The following is a 22,847-nucleotide window of genomic DNA, read 5'->3' as shown; positions in this document are numbered from 1 at the left end:
AAACACACACACATGCACACACACACTTGATGTGGCATGTCAATAGGAACCCAGAAGCCAAGTAAAAGAGCTTAGTGGCCAAAGTTAGAACAATTTGAGCAACAAAGTTAGGTAACATTGGATTATAATTCAAAGCATAAAATTCATGAGTCCACAATGATATAAACATTAATAAGGAAATGAATAAATTAATACATGGGGGAGAAAACACAAATCTCCAGTGCAGAATTCCAAATAATGTAGACACACAACCCTAAGGAAGAAGGAGCATAACTCCTAACACTAAACTTTATCAGCCAGGCAATCAAAGAAAACATCAACAGTTATAAATCATGTTGATTGTATGCACCTTGACATGTGATGAGAATGACACTTTACTTCTGTGATCTTCTTTCCAAAAACCTAGTCTAATCATGAGAAAAAGGTCAGACAAATTCTAATATATGGCATTCTACAGTATACTTGACCAGTACTCCTCAAAACTCTCAAGATCATCAAAAACAAGGAAAGTCTGAGAAACAGTTGCAGAGGAGTGCTAAAGAACTAAATTAAATGAGATATCCTGGATAGGATCCTGGAAAAGAAAAAGGACATTATGTAAAAACTAAGGGAAATGGAACAAACACAGACTTTCCATCAATAACACATCAGTATAGGTTCATTAATTGTAACAAATGATTCATTAATTGTAACAAATCATCCATACTAATGTGAAAGTTAATTAATAATGGAAGAAATTGGGGGGACAGGGAATAGGACAGTTCTCTGTACTACCTGCTCAATCTTTTCTGTAAATCTAAAATTATTATAAAAACTAGTCTATTAATTTTTAAAAAGTGGTATATGATATAATCTTGACATTTTACCCAAAAAAAGGGGGAGGAGGGGCTTCCCTGGTAGCTCAGCTGGTGAAGAACTGCCTGCGGTTCAGGAGACCCCAGTTTGATTCCTGGGTCAGGAAGATCCACTGGAGAAGGGATAAGCTACTCACTCTATCCAGTATTCTGGCCTGGAAAATTCCATGGACTGTATGGTCCGTGGGATCACAAAGAGTCTGACAGAACTGAATAAACTGCAGACTTTAGTCAATAACACATCAGTATTGGTTCATTAGCTGTAACAAATGTATCATACTAATGTGAAAGTTAGCTAATAATGGAGGAAATTGGGGGGAGGGGGAAGGGAATAGGAGAATTCTCTGTACTACCTGTTCAATCTTTCCTGTAAATCTAAAACTACTCTAAAAACTCATCTATTAATTTTTAATATATGACATTTAACCCAAAAAAAGGGGGAAGTATTTGGCTTAATTCAGTCATTAACCCAGTCTAAACTGAGTCCTTCCTACAGGTCAATCATGGAGAAGGAAATGGCAACCCACTCCAGTGTTCTTGCCCAGAGAATCCCAAGGATGGGGAAGCCTGGTGGGCTGCCGTCTGTGGGGTCGCACAGAGTCGGACATGACTGAAGCGACTTTGCTAAGCACAGGTCAATCAGGTACTGTGATAAAACACCAAAATATTAACAATGGTCATCTCTAGGTAGTGGAATTACAAGCCATTTTATCATCTTCTTTATACTCTTCTACATTTTCTAAATGTTCTAAAATATGTGTTTTACATATGAAAAAAGAAAATTAAAATTACTATGCAAGCATAATGTAATATTACTCTTAGCTTAGATTGACTTTAATTTTTCACCCTCCTCTTCATTTCACTCAGTAGTAGTAGGCTGTACTGATTTCATAGCTGGGAACAGTAAAGGAGTACACCCAGGCAGAATAAAGATCCTGGGGAATAAAGATCCTATGGGAGATAGATGGTTATAATGTATATTTTGTGCCTATAGATGTTAAATATATATATGTGTGTGCATACATTATTTTGAACTTTTACTTGCCTTACTAAATTCTTATAAGTAAAATATCCCATGTAATTATATTCGTATATACTAAAATTGTTAAAAGGGAATCAATAGGATATAATTATCCCCCAACTCATCGGGGGATATTTGATACTTTGATATTTTATTATGACTTTACTTGTTCAGTTTCACTTTAAAATTACTTTTTTGAAGGCTTCATTTCAAAACACTTTAGAGGGCCACGTGTTTATTTAAGGACTTGTTCCTTCATCTGCAAGTGTCATATACTCAGAGGAATAACACGGCACAAAGACAACCTCTTCCACCTGTCTCATCTTTTTTTATAACCTGATCTAAAAATACTCCCACGACTCACTAGATGAACAAATTTATAATCATGAAAACATAAATAAGTCAAAAGCAAGAGCTATAGGAGGGATTATGCATCTAGTATTTTACACACTACCCAATTCATTTTATAAGCCATAATAACCCTGATATCAAAACTTAAAGATATTAAGGTAAATATCTTTAAAAATACTAAGGAAAGAAAACTACAGACCAACATATAATACATTAGCCTTTCAATTTAGAAGATGATGTTACTTAGAGTGATTATGACCTGAAGGTGCCTCAGTAAGGCTGCTCAGAAATGCACTGCTCACCATTGAAAAAGAAAGAGATTTCCACCTCCTGTATTTTAACCAAGTTCACCACTCTCTCTGGGTGGGTTTTCTATTAAGCAATCAGCCTAGTGCAAATAAAAACTCTTCTAATATAAATATCATGTCTTATCAAATCAGAATGCCTTAGGCATCTGTAACTACAAAGCCCAGAGTGAAAACACCACCGAGTAACACCATTCCAGAGGTGCCTCTGACATCACATCACTCACTACACATAATACCTGATGGTACAAGGTCTATACCTCTGACTAATGAGTGAGCAATACCACACTGGTATAAATGTCCTCACACCAAGGAGAAAAGACAAAATCACAGATGTACCATAAATATTGTCACTTTTTTTTCTAAATGCCTTTATTCTTCTACAAATATTTGTTGAGCACTTATTATATGCTGTATACTGAAAAAGTGAACAAGACAGAATCAAACTAAAAGTTTACAGTCTATCAAAGAATAAAGACTTAAAGAGACAATTAGAATAAACTGTGATTCGAGTTATAATAAGAAAAGTGAGGGAGGCACAGGCCTATAGTACATGCACCTAGTCTAGAGGGAAGTAAGTTGGGGAGATCTCTCAGAGACCTAACCTTTCATCTGAAACCCTTAGATCAGCAGGTCAAGTATGTATGTTTGGGTGGGGAGGAGCTGGTAGAATGAAGAAAAGAATGTCACAAGCATGGAAACATTGTGTGCAAAGGTCCTAAGGTGACAGATCTTAGTTCAGTTGGAGAAACTCAAAGAATTCTAACTTGGAAGGAAGAACATAAAGGTTAGGGGTAAGAGCAACAGTGATGAAAGATTATTCTGGAAGGTAAGTTTGTAGCAATATACAGTATTTGGTACTAAAAGTAATATATAATGATTTGAAGTCCCATATTAAAAAGGTAAACACAGCTCTGACAAACATGCATCTTCCTATTATAATTCCCAGCTTCCCTAAAACATAGATTTCCTCAGCTTCCAGGCAGCTTATGAATATCTATTTCATCAAACCAGAGTAGGAAAGGAAAATAGGAAATGAAAACTGAAGGACAAGGGAAGGGAGGGTATGTGGAAACTTGTAGACATGATATAATCATCAGATCCCTGGGAGAAACCACTTCAGGGTCTAAGGCCAGCTGAAAAGATTCTGACTTGACAGGATAAACCCAAGATCTCTAGGTTCTGTAGACCGGTGAAAGTCTTTAACATTCTCCCAAGCCTCTCACCTTGTCCATTTTACAAGGCTACAAGGGGATATTTTGTTTACTTGGAGGAGAATGACATCTTAAGGGTCCATTTTTCAAACTACTAAAAAATAAAGGTTGCCTCCATCTATTTTCTAAGTACTGCTCCTAACACACAGAAAGAACAAAATATTTAAGTTAGTGTTCTTTAATAGTTAGAAAATTTTTGTTGCTATACTGTTTCTAAAATTCAAAAGTGCACTTCAATCAGCCTTTTAATTTGAAGGCAGGATGAATGACCAAATGCTGCTGAAAACAACTCCACCAACCCAAAACCAATGAAAGTGTTTCTAGAGGAGATATTTTGCTAAAGTATTTGAACTACTAAAGCAGAACTCACATTTCTGAAAAGAAGGATACCATAAATTTCTGTCTATACTTGCATTACACCCAAGAAAGTATTTGAGATTTTTGTTGGCACAGGGTGAAATGACTCAACAAATTAATTCTATTAAGTTTAGTGCTGGGCAGTATTTCAGCCCTCTCTTTAGTTAAAAACAAAACAAAACAAAAAACCCAAGTACTTGCAAATATTCTTTAAACATGAATGGTCATCCTGGCTGGCTGGGCACAATCACAGAAATATCTGTTTTCTCACTCCTGCTCCTCTGACAGTCATTTTACTTCAATAACCTTCTGCTGACTTCCATCATCTCTCCTCACCCCACCCCCAGCCTCCTGTCTTATCATAGCACCTCCAAGCCTGTTGGTAGCCACATTCTCAATGGGAGAGGAGGTCAGAGGTAAAGAGACAGGAGAGAAAGAGTAGGAGATGAGAGGAAATTCTGTTCTCCTTTCTCTCTGGGTCCCTCCACTAGCTCTCACCTCCTTTCTAGGTGAGGCCCATTCCCGTTCTCATTTTGGCTTATTAAATAGGCTCTTCCCTAATCCTGGGAACTCCAACCTAACTCTCACTCAGCTCTTTATACCCTTCCCAGTCCTGACCATTGGAGTCATTCCCCAGTCACAACACCACCATCAGAGCTTAGAGTTCAGTTCAGTTCAGTCGCTCAGTCGTGTCCGACTCTCCGCGACCCCATGAATCACAGCACGCCAGGCCTCCCTGTCCATCACCAACTCCAGGAGTACACTCAAACCCACGTCCACATAGTCGGTGATGCCATCCAGCCATCTCATTCTCGGTCGTCCCCTTCTCCTCCCGCCCCCAACCTTTCCCAGCATCAGAGAGCTTAGAGTTAGGGAACAGGGAATTAAAGGAGTGCTCCCACTAACAAAGAGGAAGCCAACAGAAGGGGGAATGGCCCAGGCTTCAGGACTGAAAGGGTTTATAGAGTCTCAAATTGGATGATCATTCCCCCTCAAAATACGCTTACGGAATTCTCCTCTAGGGAGTTCCCTGGTGGCTCAGTGGTAAAGAATCCACCTGCCAATGGAAGAGACACAGGTTCAATCCCTGCATCTGGAAGACACACCTGGAGAAGGAAATGGCAACCCTACTCCAGTATTCTTGCTTGGGAAATCCCATGGACAGAGGAGCCTGGTGGGTTACAGTCCATGGGGTTGCAAAAGAGCCAGACACGACTTAGCAATTAAACAACAAAGATTTTCCTCTATGTAAAATACAAAAGGGTTTTTTTTGAAAAAATACATGATGTTAACTAAGTTTAAAACTTGAATAAACAGTGCTCCCTTCGGCAGCACATATACTAAAATTGGAATGATACAGAGAAGATTAGCATGGCCCCTGTGCAAGGATGACACGCAAATTCGTGAACTGTTCCATATTTTTAAAAAGAATGCATTTGAATCAGTTCTAATGAGGTGGATGAAACTGCAGCCTATTATACATAGTGAAGTAAGTCAGAAAGCAAAACTCCAATACAGTAACTAATGCATATATATGGAATTTAGAAAGATGGTAATGATGACCCTATATGCGAGACAGCAAAAGAGACACAGATGTAAAGAATAGTCTTTTGGACTCTGTAGGAGAAGGTGAGGGTGGGATGGTTTGAGAGAACAGCATTGAAACGTGTATATTATTATATGTGAAGCGGATCGCCAGTCCAGGTTCAGTGCATGAGACAGGGTGCTCAGGGCTGGTGCACTGGGATGACCCTGGGGGATGGGATGGGGAGGGAGGTGGGGGGGGGTTCAGGATGGGGAACACGTGTGCCTGTGGCTGATTCATGTCCATGTTTGGCAAAAACCAGTACAATATTGTAAAGTAATTAGCCTCCAATTAAAATAAATTAATTAATTTAAAAATAAAAAAATAAGATAAAATTTGAATAAACAACCTTTATTGGGTGAACATGTAAGTTTTTGAGATCAATTTCCAAAACATATAATAAAAAATTATACATATCTTCTAATCCCAATCTATGAGAACCATTGTCCTTTCTTGTCCAGCCTTAGCACTAATGCCCTGAACAGTCTTATTAGAGAAATACATAATTTTACGATCCATAAAATAATGTTTAAAAATGGGATGGCCTGGGAATCAACTTAAAGAACATGGTTCTTTTTCCCATGTGGGGAAAAAAGGTGTTAATAAAGAAAATACCTAAGTAAAAATTAGAAAACAATCTACTATTAAAAAAAAAAAAATCTAGGGGCAGGATGCTACTTCAGACTCATCTTTTAATTTTCAGGGATACCTACATCTTTTCTAAATAAAATGTTTAATTTATCTTATAGATACTTAACTCTGAACACTTTGAAGGAGTTAAAGCCTTAAAGATGAGATGGGACCTTCTGAGGATGAAGATGGGAACCTATTTGGAAAGGAGGCATATAGAAAATGTTGCTGGAGAAGAGAAAGGGGATCAGGGAGAGGAGGGACTCCTCTCAGGGACCCATCCCAGGAGTCCTTTGTTTGAACCGATGTCCCACAGGCAGGGAGTACAGATCTGCATCATCCTCAGGACTTCCCTAAGTGAGTTGCCAACAGTAAGACAGCCTTTCCAGTAACAGACTATGGCCACTCACTTGGCCATGCCTAACAAACCATGCCTGCCAAATCAAAACAATCTCCACTTTGGAAATAATAGAAGACCACATTTCATTCCAGATATTTGGGTATTCTATTAAGTGTCACAACTTTCCCTTTAGTAACATATTGCTATTTTACAGAAGCACCCTGATTACTGATCCAACTTCTACAAAGTCTCATTGACAGCTTCTGATAGAAACAAACAAAAAAATCATTTCTGATTCTTTGTCACAAATATACTGAAGGTATCAGACCATTAGTATTTCTGCAGTAACTTAAATATCTCAGTAAAATCAAACTTCTGAAACTTCAGTGTTTAATTTTCCTACTCTAATGATGGAGGGCTTCCCAGGTGGCTCAGTGGTAAAGAATCTGCCTATCAATGCATGAGCCACAAGAGACATGGGTTAGATCCCTGGGTGAGGAAGATCCCTGGAGGAGGAAATGGCAACCCCCTCCAGTATTCTTACCAGGATAATCCCATGGACAGAGAAGCCTGGCCAGCTACAATCCATGGGGTCAGAGAGAGTCAGACATGACTGAGCATGCATGCACACACGATGGAAGCCTTCATAGAATCTTGTCCTGCTTATTTTCACACCAATTAAATAAAAGTATCATAGTGGGGGGGAATGACTTTTACTGTGCTTAGAACTTGTTTTAAACCTTGCATGAAAATTTTCATCTGGCAATCAATTGTAATCCTTTAAGGCATATATTTTGCTTTTTGTTAAGAGGTAAAACTTGTTGGCAAGGCTAAAATCATACCCACCAGCTTTGTTTTGGCTTGCAGGAAGTTGTCAGCATACAATAGAAAACTGTCAACATGTTCTCCTGTGGTTTCCCTCACCTGCTAATTGTTTCTGCCCCATGACCCAAGAAATGTATGGTGTTTATATTTTTAATTCTTCTACCTCCTGAAGGTGAAAAAAATGACAATAACTATACACATATAGCATAGAGAAAACAAAAACTGGAAACTAAAACACAGATAGTACTATAGATTAAGTTTTAACTACTGACCAGTCTGCAAATCTGAATTAACAGTTCTGCAATCTTCACTGAATGTATCCTACAGAAATATTTGCATATATAGACAAAGATGCAGATATGTTCTCTACAACACTGTGGAAATATTTAAAAAATTGTAAACAATCTAAACATCCTTTAATAGGGGAATAATTAAATTTGAAACACTGTACAATAATTAAAAATGAATATATATTTGAATATAATACATTTATTTATATGGGAAAGCTTAGAATGGAGCAATGTTAAAAAACCAATTTCTTTTTTTCATTGAACTATAGTTGATTTACAGTATTGTGTTAGCTTCAAGTATATAGCAAAGTAATTCAGATACACACACATATATATATACTCTTTTACAGACTCTTTTCCAATATAGGTTACTGCAAGATATTGAATATAGTTCCCTGTGCTACAGAGTAAATCTTTGTTGTTTATTTTATATACAGTGGTGCATATCTCTTAACCCCATACTCCTAATTTATCCCTCCCTGTCTTCTCCTTTGGTAACTGTAAGTTTGTTTTCTATGTGAGTCTGTTTCTGTTTTGTAAGTAAGTAAGTCCATTTGTATTATTTTTTAGATTTCATGAATAAGTGTTATCATATAATAGTTGTCTTTCATTGACTTACTTCACTTAGTACAATAATCTCTAAGTCCATTCATGTTGCTGCAAATGGCAATACTTTACTATTTTTTTAATATTTATTTATTTGGCCGCTCCAGGTCTTAGTTGCAGCATGTGAGATCTTGTTCCCTGACCAGGGATTGAATTTGGGTCCCCTGCATTGGGAGCTCAGAGTCGTAGCCAATGGACCACCAGGGAAGTCTCTATTTCATTATTTTTATGGCTGAATAATGTGATATATAGAAATAGAGGAAAACAACAGAATGGGAAAGACAAGAGATCTCTTCAAGAAAATTAGAGATACCAGGGGAACATTTCATGCAAAGATGGGCTCAATAAAGGACAGAAATGGTACGGACCTAAGCAGAAGATATTAAGAAGAGGTGGCAAGTATACACAGAAGAACTGTACAAAAAAGATCGTCACGACCCATTAAACACGATGGTGTGATCACTCACCTAGAGCCAGACATCCTGGAATGTGAAGTCAAGTGGGCCTTAGGAACCTCTAAGAACAAAGCTAGTAGAGGTGATGGAATTCCAGTTGAGCTATTTCAAATTCTGAAAGATGATGCTGTGAAAGTGCTGCACTCAATATGCCAGCAAATTTGGAAAACTCAGTAGTGGCCACAAGACTGGAAAAGGTCAGTTTTCATTCCAATCCCAAAGAAAGGCAATGCCAAAGAATGCTCAAACTACCACACAATTGCTCTCATCTCACACACTAGTAAAGTAATGCTCAAAATTCTCCAAGCCAGGCTTCAGCAATATGTGAACCGTGAACTTCCAGATGTTCAAGCTGCTTTTAGAAAAGGCAGAGGAACCAGAGATCAAATTGCCAACATCCACTGGATCATGGGAAAAGCAAGAGAGTTCCAGAAAAAACATCTATTTCTGCTTCATTGACTATGCCAAAGCCTTTGACTGTGTAGATCACAATAAACTGTGGAAAATTCTGAAAGAGATGGGAATACCAGACCACCTGACCTGCCTCTTAAGAAACCCATATGCAGGTCAGGAAGCAACAGTCAGAACTGTACATGGAACAACAGACTGGTTCCAAATAGGAAAAGGAGTACGTCAAGGCTGTATATTGTCACCCTGCTTGTTTAACTTATATGCAGAGTACATCATCAGAAATGCTGGGCTGGAGGAAACACAAGCTGGAATCAAGATTGCCGGGAGAAATATCAATAACCTCAGATATGCAGATGACACCACCCTTATGGCAGAAAATGAAGAAGAATTAAAAAGCTTCTTGATGAAAGTGAAAGAGGAGAATGAAAAAGTTGGCTTAAAGCTCAACATTCAGAAAACTAAGATCATGGCATCTGGTCCCATCACTTCATGGGAAATAGATGGGGAAACAGTGGAAACAGTGTCAGACTTTATTTCGGGGGGCTCCAAAATCACTGCAGATGGTGACTGCAGCCATGAAACGAAAAGACGCTTAGTCCTTGGAAGGAAAGTTATGACCAACCTAGATAGTGTATTGAAAAGCAGAGACATTACTTTGTCAACAAAGGTCTGTCTAGTCAAGGCTATGGTTTTTCCAGTAGTCATGTATGGATGTGAGAGTTGGACTGTAAAGAAAGCTGAGTGCTGAAGAATTGATGCTTTTGAACTGTGGTGTTGGAGAAGACTCTTAAGAGTCCCTTGGACTGCAAGGAGATCCAACCAGTCCATCCTAAAGGAGATCAGTCCTGGGTGTTCATTGGAAGGACTGATGCTAAAGCTGAAACTCCGATACTTTGGCCACCTCATGTGGAGAGTTGACGCATTGGAAAAGACCCTGATGCTGGGAGGGATTGGGGGCAGGAGGAGAAAGGGATGACAGAGGATAAGATGGCTGGATAACATCATCAACTCAATGGACATGAGTTTGGGTAAGCTCCAGGAGTTGGTGATGGACAGGGAGGCCTGGCATGCTGTGGTTCATGGGGTCACAAAGAGTCGGACACGACTGAGTGACTGAACCGAACTGACTGAATATAATATATATACATATCACATCTTCTTTATCCATTCAACTGTCGGTGGACACTTTAGTTGCTTCTATCTCTTGGCTATTATAAATTGTGCTGCTATGAACACTGGGTTGCATATATCTTCTAAAATCAGAGCTTTCATCTTTTCTAGATATATGCCTTGGAATGGAATTGCTGGATCATATGGTAGTTCTATTTTTAGTTTCTTAAGGAGCCTCTATATCGTTTCCCACAGTGGCCACACCAATTTACATTCCCACCTACAATGTAGGAAGGTTCCCTTTTTTCCACACTCTCTCCTGTATTTATTGTAGACTTTTTAGTGATAGCCATTCTAACCGGTGTGAGGTGATAGCTCACTATAGTTTTGATTTGCATTTCTCTAATAATTAGTGGGCTTTCCTGGTGGCTCAGCAGTAAAGAATACACTTGCCAGTGCAGGAGACACAGGTTTGATCCCTGGATCGGGAAGATTCCCTGGAGAAGGAAACGGCAACCCACTCCAGTTTATTCTTGCCTGGGAAATCCCATGGACAGAGGACCCTGGTGGGTTACAGTCAATGGGGTCGCAAAGAGTTGGACACAACTTAGAGACTAAACAACAATAATTAGTACCATTTCATGTGCCACTTGGCCATCTGGATGTCTTTGGAGAAATGCCTATTTAGTTCTTCTGCCCATTTTTCAATTGGGCTGTTTGGTTTTTTTGACATTGAGTTGTATGAGCTGTTTGTATATTTTTGGAAATTAAGTCCTTGTTGGTCACATAGTTTGCAAATATTTTCTCCCAGTCTGTAGGCTGTCTTTTTGTTTTGCTTATGGTTTCCTTTGCTGTGCAAATGCTTGTAAGTTTGATTAGGACCCATTTGTTTTTGCTTTTATTTCTATTGCTTTGGGAGACTGAACTAAGAAAATATTGCTGCAATTCATGTCAGAATTGTAGAAGGCTTCAGTGGTTGCAGCACACAGGCTCAGCAGTTGCAGAAAATGTTTGCTTATATTCTCTCCTAGGAGTCCTATGATGTCATGACTTATATTTAAGTCTTTAAGCCATTTTGAGTGTGTGTGTGTGTGTGTGTGTGTGTGTGTGTGTGTGTGTATGATGTGAGGGAGTGTTCTAACTTTATTGATTTACATGAGGCTGCCCAACTTTCCCAATACGACTTGCTGAAGAGACTGTCTTTTCTCCAATGTATATTCTTGCCTCATTAGTTAAAGATTAATTGACCATAAGTATGTGTTTATTTCTGGGCTCTCTATTCTGTTCCATTGATCTATATGTCTGTTTTTGTGCCAATACCACACTGTTTTGATTACTGTAGCTTTGAGTATTGTCTGAAGTCTGGGAGGGTTTATGCGTCCAGCTTTATTCTTTTTCCTCAGGATTGCTTTGGAAATTCTGGGTCTTTTATGATTCCATATACATTTGTATTATTTGTTCTAACTGTGTGAAAAATGTCATGGATAGTTTGATAGGGATTGCACTGAATCTGTATGTTGCTTTGGGTAGCATGGCCATTTTAACAATACTAATTCTTCCAATCAAAGGTCATGGGATGTCTTTCCATTTCTTTGAATCATTTTCAATTTCCTTTACCCATGTTTTATAATTCTTAGCACATAGGTCTTTCACCTCCTTGATTAGGTTTATTCTTAGGTATTTTTTATACACAATTTTTTTAATTCATTAAAAAAATTTTTTTTGGTTGCACTGGGTCTGCATTGCTGTGCATGGGCTTTCTCTAGTTGCTTCTCATTGTGGTGGTCTCTCCTGTTGTAGAGCATAGGCTCCAGGTATGTGGGCTTAAGTGGCTGCAGCACGCAAGCTCAGCAGCTGCAGTGTGTGGCTCTAGGACACAGGCCTTAGTAGTTAGAGCACACAGGCTCAGTATTTGCGGCTCATAAGCCCTGGAGTACATGGGCTTTAGTAGTTGTGGCTCACAGGCTCTAGGGTGTGGGCTCAGAAGTTACAGTGCACGGGCTTAGGTGCTCATGTGGAATCTTCCTGAACCAGGGATTGAACTCGTGTCCTCTGCACTGACAGGCAGATTCCTATCCACTGCACCACCAGGGAAGTCCCTGGACACAGTATTAAATGGGATTGTTCTTTCACTTTCTCATAGTTCATTGTTAGTATAAAGAAATACAAAAGATTTCTGTATATTAATCTTGTAACCTGCTACCTTGCTGAATTCACTTATTAGTTCCAATAGTTTTAGTGTGGAGTCTTTAGGATCTTCTATATACAATATCATGACATCTGCATATAATGACAATTTTGCCTCTTCCCTTTCAATTTGGATAGCTATTATTTCTTTTTCTTTTCTGATTGCTGTGGCTAGGTCAAGTAATCTATATTCTTCTATGTTGTATAAATATTCTACAGTAAAAATATATTTATGTTATTTAATTAAAAAATACATGGACCATAACATCTACCAGAATACCTAAAAATAAAAAGACTACAACATCAAGAGTTTGTGAGGAAATTGAGTAACTGTAATTCTCATATACTGTTGGTGGGAGTGTAAAATAGGTTACGATCACTTTGGGAAACTGGTTTCCAATAAAATTAAGTGTATCCATAACATATGACCCAGTAATTCCACTTCTAGATCTTTATTCAGGAGAAATGAGTGTTTATGTTACTAAAAAAGTTATACATGAATTCTCATAGCAGCTATAATCATAGTAACCCCAAACTGAACAATTTAATTGTTCATCAGAAGAAAAGTGAATAAACAAACAATGGAATATTCACACAATGGACTACTACTTAGCAAAAGGATATGTAAATAATACACAGAACAACACGGATGAATCTCAAAAACATATTGGGGACAGACACAAAAGAGATCATACTGATTTATGAAATTCCAAAACTGGAAAGGCGGAGAAGGCAATGGCACCTCACTCCAGTACTCTTGCCTGGAAAATCCCATGGACGGAGGAGCCTGGTAGGCTGCAGTCCATGGGGTCGTGAAGAGTCGGACACGACTGAGCGCCTTCACTTTCACTTTTCACTTTCATGCATTGGAGAAGGAAATGGCAACCCACTCCAATGTTCTTGCCTGGAGAATCCCAGGGATGGGGGAGCCTGGTGGGCTTCCGTTTATGGGGTCGCACAGAGTCAGACCCAACTGAAGCGACTTAGCAGCAGCAGCAGAACTGGAAAGGAACTTTATTGGGAGACAGAAACGTTTGTGTCTTGATATGAGTTGTAGTCACACAGGTGTATACATATATGAAAGTCACCCAGTTGTAACACTTAACACTAGTGCATTTTATATACATTAATCACACCTTAATAAAGTACTGGGAAGGAAGAAAGGAAGAGGGGAGGGATCAATGGATGAAGAGGCTCACACAAAGAGCTATCAAAAAGGAAAATTTATTTTAAAGGGAGGGTGATTTTAAGGAAATTTATTACAATGCAGTAAAGAGACATTGTAACTTTCTAAGTACCCAGGACACTTCTCATATTTGATTTATAATATACAGTACCTTAATTAATTCCAACTTAACTATCACATTGGTGTAAGTTATGTATAAATATGTGCTACTGGATACATTTTAGTAAAGCTCCTATTACGTGAATAAAAATTTTATTACCCCCATAACATACTAATATTAGAATATCAACAATATTAGAAGGAGATCCTAGATGAAAATTTAAGTAATTCATAAATAATTTTATCAAAGCCATAAGCTTTCAGGAAAGCTTGCTCTCTGGATGCTAAGACCACTCTATTTCTGAGCCTACATCTGTCCTGTCTTCCATGTAAAAACTGGATAGTAAAATTAAACAGTGGAACTCAAAGATTCCAAACCTGAAAAGCCATCTGTTATAATCACCTAACCTATAATGCAGCACTGGCAAACCAGAAAAAGAAGCAGTGAACTTGGAAACACAGGGGAAATAAATATGAATAAATGTAGCATAATTATAGGATTTCTGTACAGTTTAATGGTTCATAACATGAAAAATTAGATCTATTATAGTTATGTCAATATGTTAAGATTCTCTGATGATGGTAGAACTTGAAATTTACCTTATTTTTTCTATATTTAAAATGATTAAAAATTGTTTAAGTATTACACTTATATAATGAGGTAAAAACGTTATTTTCTTAATAGCATTAGAATTCCTCTTAGGAAGAGAATTACCCTTGTCTGGCAAAGTAACCTGTTTCTCTCTGTGTGTGGGTGTTGGTGGGAGTCTAAACCAATAAACAGACAGTGAAACTACCTTTCCGTGTGGCAAGAGAAAAAAAAATTTTTTTTTTGTTTGTTTTGCTCCAGACAAGATACAGGGAGAAAGTGCCAGTGAGAAACTACAAGGCTGAGAACTACATCAGATGAAAGGCGAGAGGGCACTGTTTCATGACTGAATTGGCAAAAGGGAATTTACGAACAGGAATGCCTATTATTCAATATGAAATCTTTTGCATCTTCAGGCCAGGAGGGAATGGCAAGACATACTTAAAGTGATGAAAGAAAATAACCTACAGCCCAGACTACTGTACCCAGCAAGGATCTCATTCAAATATGAAGGAGAAATCAAAAGCTTTACAGACAAGCAAAAGCTGAGAGAATTCAGCATTACCAAACCAGCTCTCCAACAAATGCTAAAGGATCTTTTCTAGACAGGAAACACAGAAAGGGTGTATAAACTCGAACCCAAAGCAATAAAGAAAATGGCTACGGGATCGTACTTATCAATAATTACCTTAAACGTAAATGGGTTGAATGCCCCAACCAAAAGACAAAGGCTGGTTGAATGGATACAAAAACAGGACCCCCATATATGTTGTCTGCAAGAGACCCACCTCAAAACGAGGGACACGTACAGACTGAAAGTGAAGGGCTGGAAAAAGATATTCCATGCAAATAGAGACCAAAAGAAAGCAGGAGTAGCAATACTCATATCAGATAAAATAGACTTTAAAACAAAGGCTGTGAAAAGAGACAAAGAAGGAAACTACATAATGATCAAAGGATCAATCCAAGATGAAGATATAACAATTATAAATATTTATGCACCCAACATAGGAGCACCGCAATATGTAAGACAATTACTAACAAGTATGAAAGGGGAAATTAACAATAATGCAATAATAGTGGGAGATTTTAATACCCCACTTACATCTATGGATAGATCAACTAAACAGAAAATTAACAAGGAAACACAATCTTTAAATGATACAATAGACCAGTTAGACCTAATTGATATCTATAGGACATTTCACCCCCAAACAATGAATTTCACCTTTTTCTCAAGTGCACATGGAACCTTTTCCAGGATAGATCACATCCTGGACCATAAATCTAGCCTTGGTAAATTCAAAAAAGTTGAAATCATTCCATGCATCTTTTCTGACCACAATGCAGTAAAATTAGATCTCAATTATGGGAGAAAAACTATTAAACATGCCAACATATGGAGGCTGAACAACACGCTGCTGAACAACGAACAAATCATAGAAGAAATCAAAAGAGAAATCAAAATATGCATAGAAATGAATGAAAATGAAAACACAACAACCCAAAACCTCTGGGACACTGTAAAAGCACTGCTAAGGGGGAAGTTCATAGCAATACAGGCACACCTCAAGAAACAAGAAAAAAGTCAACTAAATAACCTAACTCTACATCTAAAGCAACTAGAAAAGGAAGAAATGAAGAACCCCAGGGTCAGTAGAAGGAAAGAAATTGTAAAAATTAGGGCAGAGATAAATGCAAAAGAAACAAAAGAGACTATAGCAAAAATCAACAAAGCCAAAAGCTGGTTCTTTGAGAAGGTAAATAAAATTGACAAACCACTAGCCAGACTTATCAAGAAACAAAGGAAGAAGAACCAAATCAATAAAATTAGAAATGAAAATGGAGAGATCACAACTGACAACACAGAAATACAAAGGATTATTAGAGAATACTATCAGGAATTATATGGCAATAAAATGAATAACCTGGAAGAAATGGACAAATTCCTAGAAAAATACAACTTTCCAAAACTGAACCAGGAAGAAATAGAAAATCTGAACAGACCCATCACAAACACGGAAATTGAAACTGTAATCAAAAATCTCCCAGCAAACAAAAGCCCAGGTCCAGACGGCTTCACAGCTGAATTCTACCAAAAATTTAGAGAAGAGCTAACACCTATTCTACTCAAACTCTTCCAGAAAATTGCTGAGGAAGGGAAACTTCCAAACTCATTCTATGAGGCCACCATCACCCTAATCCCAAAACCTGGTAAAGACCCCACAAAAAAAGAAAACTACAGGCCAATATCACTGATGAACATAGATGCAAAAATCCTTAACAAAATTCTAGCAATCAGAATCCAACAGCATATTAAGAAGATCATACATCATGACCAAGTGGGCTTTATCCCAGGAATGCAAGGATTCTTCAATATCCGCAAATCAGTCAACGTAATACACCACATTAACAAACTGAAAAATAAAAATCATATGATTATCTCAATAGATGCAAAGAAAGCCTTTGACAAAATTCAACATCCATTTATGATAAAAACCCTCCAGAAAGTGGGAATAGAAGGGACATACCTCAACATAATAAAAGCTATATATGACAAACCCACAGCAAACATTATTCTCAATGGTGAAAAACTGAAAGCCTTTCCCCTAAAGTCAGGAACAAGACAAGGGTGCCCACTCTCACCACTACTATTCAACATAGTTCTGGAAGTTTTGGCTACAGCAATCAGAGCAGAAAAAGACATAAAAGGAATACAAATTGGAAAAGAAGAAGTAAAACTTTCACTGTTCGCTGATGACATGATCCTCTACACAGAAAACCCTAGAGACTCTACCAGAAAACTACTAGAGCTAATCAATGATTACAGTAACGTTGCAGGATATAAAATCAACACACAGAAATCCCTTGCATTCCTATACACTAATAATGAGAAAATAGAAAGAGAAATTAAGGAAACTATTCCATTCACTGTTGCAACGAAAAGAATTAAATACTTAGGAATATATCTACCTAAGGAAACAAAAGACTTGTACATAGAAAACTATAAAACACTACTGAAAGCAATCAAAGAGGACACTAATAGATGGAGAAATATACCATGTTCATGGATTAGAAGAATAAATATTGTAAAAATGAGTATACTACCCAAAGTAATTTATACATTCAATGCAATCCCTATCAAGCTACCAAAGATATTTTTCACAGAACTAGAACAAATAATCTCACAATTTGTATGGAAATACAAAAAACCTCGAATAGCCAAAGCAATCTTGAGGAAGAAAAATAGAACTGGGGGAATTAACCTGCCGGACTTCAGGCTCTACTACAAAGCCACAGTCATCAAGACAGTATGGTACTGGCATAAAGACAGAAATATAGATCAATGGAACAAAATAGAAAGCCCAGAGATAAATCCACGCATCTATGGACACCTCATCTTTGACAAAGGAGGCAAGAATATAAAATGGAGAAAAGACAGTCTCTTTAACAAGTGGTGCTGGGAAAACTGGTCAGCAACTTGTAAAAGAATGAAACTAGAACACTTCCTAACACCATACACCAAAATAAACTCAAAATGGATTAGAGAGCTAAATGTAAGACCAGAAACTATAAAACTCCTAGAGGAGAACGTAGGCAAAACACTCTCCGACATAAATCACAGCAGGATCCTCCATGACCCACCTCCCAGAATATTGGAAATAAAAGCAAAAATAAACAAATGGGACCTAATTAAAATCAAAAGCTTCTGCAAAGCAAAGGAAACTATAAGTAAGGTGAAAAGACAGCCTTCAGAATGGGAGAAAATAATAGCAAATGAAGCAACTGATAAAGGATTAATCTCCAAATTATACAAGCAGCTCCTGCAGCTCAATTCCAGAAAAATAAATGACCCACTCAAAAAATGGGCCAAAGAACTAAACAGACATTTCTCCAAAGAAGACATACAGATGGCTAACAAACACATGAAAAAATGCTCAACATCCCTCATAATCAGAGAGATGCAAATCAAAACCACAATGAGGTACCATTTCACACCAGTCAGAATGGCTGCTATCCAAAAGTCTACATGCAATAAATGCTGGAGAGGATGTGGAGAGAAAGGAACCCTCTTACACTGTTGGTGGGAATGCAAACTAGTACAGCCACTATGGAGAACAGTGTGGAGATTCCTCAAAAAATTGGAAATAGAACTGCCATATGATCCAGCAATCGCACTCCTGGGCATACACACCGAGGAAACCAGAATTGAAAGAGACACGTGTACTCCAATGTTCATTGCAGCACTGTTTATAATAGCCAGGATGGAAGCAACCTAGATGTCCATCTGCAGACGAATGGATAAGAAAGCTTTGGTACATATACACAATGGAGTATTATTCATCCATTAAAAAGAATACATTTGAATCAGTTCTAATGAGGTGGATGAAACTGGAGCCTATTATACAGAGTGAAGTAAGCCAGAAAGAGAAACACCAATACAGTATACTAACACATATATATGGAATTTAGAAAGATGCAAATGATAACCCTGTATACGAGACAGCAGAAGAGACACAGATGTATAGAACAGTCTTTGGGACTCTGTGGGAGAGGGTGAGGGTGGGATGATTTGGGAGAATGGCATTGAAACACGTATGTTGTCATATATGAAACGATTCACTAGTTCAGGGTCAATGCATGTTATAGGATGCTCGGGGCTGGCATGCGGGGATGACCCAGAGTGAGGATGGGGGGAGGAGGGAGGTGGGAGGGGGGTTCAGGAGGGGGAACTTATGTAAACCCGGGGCAAATTCATATCAATGTATGGCAAAACCAACCAATATAATATTGTAAAATAATTTGCCTCCAATAAAAAATAAATTAATTACCTAAAAAAAAAAAAAAAAGAAATCTTTTGCATAACTGCTGTCGAAACCCATCCTCACTCTCCCTGACTCTGCAGTGATGTTTTCAACACTCACAGGGACTTCCTGTGGACAGGCCTTTGTAGAAATTGAAGACAAGGATATATGTCACGGCCATAGTTTCTCAACCCTGGCACTACTGACATTTGGGGCTCAATAATTCTTTGCTGAAGGGCTGTCCAATGCATTGTGGGAAGCTGAACAGCATCACTGGCCTCTACCCATTAGGTACCAATAGCACCTTCCCTAGTTACGACAACAACAAAAATGGCTCCAAGTGTTGCCAAATGCCCCATGGGGGACAAAACCACCTCATTTGGGAACCATGGAAGCAGGGGAACCTGCAAGGAAAGGTAACCTTGAGAATGCACACCCCTTGAGAATTCTTCAGATTTTGAGGAGATATCTGGGCTTCCACAATGATGAATAGATCTTGCCTAGAGTTTGGAACTCCATCGTAGCTCAGTCGGTAAAGAGTCTGACTCCTATGCAGGAGACCTGCGTTCAATCCCTGGATCAGGAAGATCTCCTGGAGAAGAAAATGAAAACCCACTCCAGTATTCTTGCTTGAAGATTACCATGGACAGAGGAGCCTGGCAGGCCTCAGTCTATAGGGTCGCAAGAGTTGGACACAACTGAGAGACTAAGCACACACAGCACAGAGTTCAAAAGGCCTGGGCAGCCCAGCTAACATCTAGGACATACCCATAATGAAACTAAAATATTTCTACCAATTAAAAAAAAATTCTGTTTATTAAAACAGAAAGGGAGAATGGAAAGATTGAACCTTTTTTTTCAACTGAGAAATAATGCAAAAATACTATTTACAGAAACACACATGTGTACAAAGCATTCTATATAACAAGGCAAGGAACACATGTCTTTCTTAAGTTAGCAAGGAAGCTAACTTCCTCTTTCCTTCCCCCAGAAAGTTTTGGAGGAGCAAGGATGAACCCCTGACCCAAGTAAAAGGCCTATAAGTTTTCCTGCAAGAAGAGAGATTAACAGGACTTCCTCAAAGAAATTTTTTTTAAATTTTATTTACCAAACATATGGTGTATAATACATTCTAGATATTATTCTAACTTTTTTTCAAATATTTAGTCCTTTATTTCTCATAAATTCAATGAGATAGGAACTTCTCTGGTGGTCCAGTGGCTAAGACTGTGCTCCCAATGCAGGGGGCCTGGATTTGATCCCTAATCAGGGAACTAGACCCCACATGCTGCAACTAAGAGTTTGCACACAACTAAGAGTTGGCATGGGCTTCCCTGATGGCTCAAATGGTGAGCGTTGATAGATGCTTTCTGACTGTGGTGCTGGAGAAGACTCTTGAGAGTTCCTTGGTCAGCAAGGAGATCAAACCAGTCTATCCTAAAGGAAATCAACCCTGAATATTCATTGGAAGGACTGATGCTGAAGTTGAAACTCCAATTGTTTGGCCACCTGATGAGAACAGATGACTCACTGGAAAAGACCCTGATGCTAGGAAAGAGCAAAGGCAGGAGGACAAGGGGACGACAGAGGACAACATGGTTGGATGGCATCACCAATACAATGGGCATGAGTCTGAACAAACTCCAGGAGATGGTGAAGGATAGGAAAGCCTGGCATGCTGCAGTCCATGGGGTCGCACAGAGTCAGACATGACTGAGAAACTGAACCAAACAACAAAACTTACCACAAAGAAAATATACAGGATCTATGAGAAAATATTAACCTTCAAAAAGAAAAATATCTTGACGAACAAGAGAAAATGTCTCCCTCTGAAGTAGCCTTATTATTAAAGAACAGAAATGTTTAAAAATTATCTATTCATATTTCCAACAACATCCAAAATGTCATTATGCCTATAAGCCAGATTTACAGATGTAATGAAAACAAAACAATGAATGGTGGAAAGAACACATGATCATTTTTTTAAAATAAATAAATGCTGAATTTAAAACCACAATAGAATTAGTCACAGATGAGACAATAAAAGAGATGAAACACAGAGAATAAATTGGGGCCTAACCACCTGACCTGCCTCTTGAGAAACCTGTATGCAGGTCAGGAAGCAACAGGCAGAACTGTACGTGGAACAACAGACTGGTTCCAAATAGGAAAAGGAATACGTCAAGGCTGTATATTGTCACCTTGCTTATTTAACTTATATGCAGAGTACATCATGAGGAATGCTGGGCTGGAAGAAGCACAAGCTGGAATCAAGATTGCCGGGAGAAATATCAATAACCTCAGATATGCAGATGACACTACCCTTATGGCAGAAAGTGAAGAGGAACTCAAAAGCCTCTTGATGAAAGTGAAAGAAGAGAGTGAAAAGGTCGGCTTGAAGCTCAACATTCAGAAAACAAAGATTATGGCATCTGGTCCCATCACTTCATGGGAAATAGATGGGGAAACAGTGGAAACAGTGTCAGACTTTATTTTTGGGGGCTCCAAAATCACTGCAGATGCTGATTGCAGCCATGAAATTAAAAGACGCTTACTCCTTGGAAGGAAAGTTATGAGCAACCTTGATAGTATATTAAAAAGCAGAGACATTACTTTGCCAACCAAGGTCCGTCTAGTAAAGGCTATGGTTTTTTCCATGGTCATGTATGGATGTGAGAGTTGGACTGTGAAGAAAGCTGATCGCCGAAGAATTGATGCTTTTGAACTGTGGTGCTGGAGAAGACTCTTGAGAGTCCCTTGGACTGCAAGGAGATCCAACCAGTCCATTCTAAAGGAGATCAATCCTGGATGTTCATTGGAAGGACTGATGCTGAAGCTGAAACTGCAATACTTTGGCCACCTCATACGACGAGTTGACTCACTGGAAAAGACTCTGATGCTGGGAAAGGTTGGGGGCGGGAGGAGAAGGGGACGACAGAGAATGAGATGGCTGGATGGCATCACCGACTCTGTGGACATGAGTTTGAGTGAACTCCGGGAGTTGGTGATGGACAGGGAGGCCTGGCATGCTGTAATTCATGGGGTCGCGGAGAGTCGGACACGACTGAGCAACTGAACTGACTGACTAACTGACTGAATATATTTACAATATAAACCCTGATATAACAGAATAAAAGCAATGACAATAGAAAAAACTTTCTCATGTTAAAGACCTTAGACTTTAGATCAAAAGGGTTCACTACATACCAGGCAAAAATAATCAAAAAGTCTAACTTTGAAATTATCCAATGACATTTCTGAGAGCAAAGAAAAATATCCTATAAACACGCAGGCAGGCAGTGGGAGGGATGGATTATAAAATAAATATATCAGGCTGGCATCAGACTTCTCCACAAAATTGAAGATCAGGAGATAACAGGTAAAACTTTGAGAGGTTAAGCTGAGAGGAAGGGAAAGGAATGGATCCTAGAACCTCATCCCCACAACTAAGTTTATATGAAACTAGATAGACACATACTCAAACTCAGAGGCACTCAGTAAGTGTAGTATCAAAATTCCCTTCCTGAAAAATCCACTCAGCATCATAGTCTCAATCATCATCTACTAGGGCTTTCTGCACTATCCAATACAGCAGCCACTGTGGCTACTGAGTAGCTGAAATGTAGC

At 38.5% G+C, this 22,847-nt stretch overlaps 1 protein-coding gene and 1 non-coding gene across 3 annotated transcripts in view; one reads left to right on the top strand and one right to left on the bottom strand.

Moving 5' to 3' along the window:
- The window catches only part of SKAP1 (src kinase associated phosphoprotein 1), a 322,299-nt gene that overhangs the window by 290,757 nt on the left and 8,695 nt on the right, over nt 1-22,847 (bottom strand). The gene's annotated exons all lie outside the window — the stretch shown is intronic.
- LOC129544893 (U6 spliceosomal RNA) lies at nt 5,419-5,525 on the top strand. Its single transcript, XR_008683630.1, has one exon. It is a non-coding gene; the product is annotated as a U6 spliceosomal RNA (small nuclear RNA).

The sequence above is a fragment of the Moschus berezovskii genome, chromosome 20 (assembly GCF_049115385.1).
Source record: "Moschus berezovskii isolate FMDL1 chromosome 20, NW_MosBer_1.0, whole genome shotgun sequence".
Classification (NCBI taxonomy): domain Eukaryota; kingdom Metazoa; phylum Chordata; class Mammalia; order Artiodactyla; family Moschidae; genus Moschus; species Moschus berezovskii.
Note: the sequence above shows the minus strand (reverse complement) of the source record. Positions and strands in the feature narration are given on the sequence as shown.